Source organism: Arachis ipaensis, chromosome B2 (genome assembly GCF_059453495.1).
Source record: "Arachis ipaensis isolate K30076 ecotype BB chromosome B2, ASM5945349v1, whole genome shotgun sequence".
NCBI lineage: Eukaryota > Viridiplantae > Streptophyta > Magnoliopsida > Fabales > Fabaceae > Arachis > Arachis ipaensis.
Genome location: NC_142437.1, coordinates 85,097,649 through 85,100,399, shown reverse-complemented (window position 1 = coordinate 85,100,399; position 2,751 = coordinate 85,097,649). Strand labels below are relative to the sequence as shown.

Sequence of the window (2,751 nt, the reverse complement as noted above, 5' to 3'; positions counted from 1 at the left end):
ATTCTAGAATGATATCTTTTAGTTTCTTGTTAGTCAAGTAATCAACTTTAATTTCAAAAATCAAATCTTTTTAATTTCTTTTTCAAATCTTTTTCAAAATAAATTTCAATCATATCTTTTTCAAAACTTAATTTCAAAATCCTTTTCTAACTTCTTATCTTTTCAAAATTGATTTTCAAATCTTTTTCAATTAACTATTTGACTTTTTTGTTTGATTTTAAAAAGTTTTCTATTTCAATCATATCTTTTTCAAAACCACCTAACTACTTTTCTCTCTCTAATTTTCGAAAACTATTAACAACTTTTTTCAAAATTCTTTTTAATTAACTAATTATTTTAAATTCTAATATTCTATTTTAATTCCTTTCTTAAATTTTGAATTCTAAATAATAATTAAAATAAAAACAAAAATATTTTTCGTTTCTTCTAAATTAAAATTCGAATACACTCTCTCTCTCTCAACTCTTTCTATTTATTTTATTTATTGACTAACACTTCTCTTCTATTTATAATTCGAACCCTCTCCCCCTCTCTGTGTTCGAATTCTTCTTCTTCTCCCTTCTTCATTCTACTCTTCTATTCTTCTACTCACATAAAGGAATCTCTATACTGTGACATAGAGGATTCCTCTTCTTTTCTGTTCTCTTCTTTTTCATATAAGCAGAAACAAGGATAAGAACATTCTTATTGAAGCTGATCCAGAACCTAAAAGGACTCTAAAGAGGAAGCTAAGAGAATCTAAAGCACAACACTCTGGAGAGGACCTAACAGAAATTTTCGAAAAAGAAGAAGACATGGCAGCCGAAAATAACAACAATGGTGGAGATGCAAGGAAGGTGCTTGGTGACTTTACTGCACCAACTTCTGACTTCTATGGAAGAAGTATCTGAATTCCTGCAATTAGAGCAAACAACTTTGAGCTTAAGCCTCAATTTATTTCTCTAATGCAGTAGAATTGCAAGTTTCATGGACTTCTATTGGAAGATCCTCATCAGTTCCTAGTTGAATTTTTGTAAATCTGTGACACTGTTAAGACCAATGGGGTTAATCCCGAGGTCTACAGGCTTATGCTTTTTCCCTTTGCTGTAAGAGACAGAGCTAGGATATGGTTGGACTCACAACCTAAAGAAAGCCTGAACTCTTGGAAAAAGTTGGTCAATGCTTTCTTGGCCAAATTCTTTCCACCTCAAAAGTTGAGCAAGCTTAGAGTGGAAGTCCAAACCTTTAGACAGAAGGAAGGTGAATCCCTCTATGAAGCTTGGGAAAGATACAAGCAATTGATCGGAAGGTGTCCTTCTGACATGCTTTCAGAATGGAGCATCTTATGTATATTCTATGATGGTATGCCTGAATTGTCTAAGATGTCATTGGATCACTCTACTGGTGGATCTCTTCATCTGAAGAAGACGCCTGCAGAAGCCCAGGAACTCATTGAAATGGTTGCAAATAACCAGTTCATGTACACTTCTGAAAGAAATTCTGTGAATAATGGGATGACTCAGAAGAAAGGAGTTCTTAAGATTGATACTCTGAATGCCATATTGGCTCAGAATAAAATATTGACTCAGCAAGTCAATATGATTTCTCAGAATCTGACTGGAATGCAAGCTGCATCTGGCAGTGCTAAAGAAGCCTCCTCTGAAGGAGAAGCTTATAACCCTGAGAATCCTGCAATAGAAGAGGTGAATTACATGGGAGAATCCTATGGAAACACCTATAATCCTTCATGGAGGAATCATCCTAATTTCTCATGGAAGGATCAGCAGAAGCCTAATCAAGGCTTCAATAATAATGGTGGGAGAAATAGGTTTGGCAATAGCAAGCCTTTTCCATCGTCCTCTGAGCAACAGACAGAGAATTCTAAGCAGAGCCTCTCTGACTTAGCAACCATAGTCTCTGATCTATCTAAGACCACTCTCAGTTTCATGACTGAAACAAGGTCCTCCATTAGAAATTTGGAGGCACAAGTGGGTCAGCTGAGTAAAAGAGTTACTGAAATCCCTCCTAGTACTCTCCCAAGCAATATAGAAGAGAATCCAAAGAGAGAGTGCAAGGCCATAAATATAACCAACATGGCCGAACCTAGGGAGGAGGAAAAGGCAGTGATTTCCAGTGAGGAAGACCTCAATTGACGTCCACTGGCCACTAAGGAGTTCCCCAATGAGGAACCAAAGGAATCTGAGGCTCATATAGAGACCATAGAGATTCCACTAAACTTACTGTTGCCATTCATGAGCTCTGATGAGTATTCTTCCTCTGAAGAAGATGAAGATATTATTGAAGAGCAAGTTGCTCAGTATCTAGGAGCAATCATGAAGCTGAATGCCAAGTTATTTGGTAATGAGACTTGGGAGGATGAACCTCCATTGCTCATCAATAAACTGAATACCTTGGTTCAACAGAAATTACCTCAGAAGAAACCGGATCCCGAAAAGTTCTTAATACCTTGTACCATAGGCACCATGACCGTTGAGAAGGCTCTGTGTGACCTGGGGTTAGGAATAAACCTCATGCCACTCTCTGTAATGGAAAAACTAGGGATCTTTAAGGTACAAGTGATAAACCACTATTTTATGGTTTATCTTGTGCTCAATTGAGTGGATTTTATCAATCTTTCATACACTTATTCATATGATTTGCATGGGTTTACGTTTTCCTTCCTAATTTTGTGCTATGATTGAAAACATGTTTCTTTGGTCTTAGTTTGCTAATATTAATCCTCTCTTATTACCATTAGATGCCTTGATATGT

The 2,751-nt window shown here is 36.2% G+C and overlaps 1 non-coding gene across 1 annotated transcript; it reads right to left on the bottom strand.

Moving 5' to 3' along the window:
• Positions 1-1,199: 1,199 nt before the first annotated feature.
• LOC148574670 (small nucleolar RNA R71) lies at positions 1,200-1,307 on the bottom strand. The gene has a single exon (XR_015906232.1). It is a non-coding gene; the product is annotated as a small nucleolar RNA R71 (small nucleolar RNA).
• Positions 1,308-2,751: the final 1,444 nt, after the last annotated feature.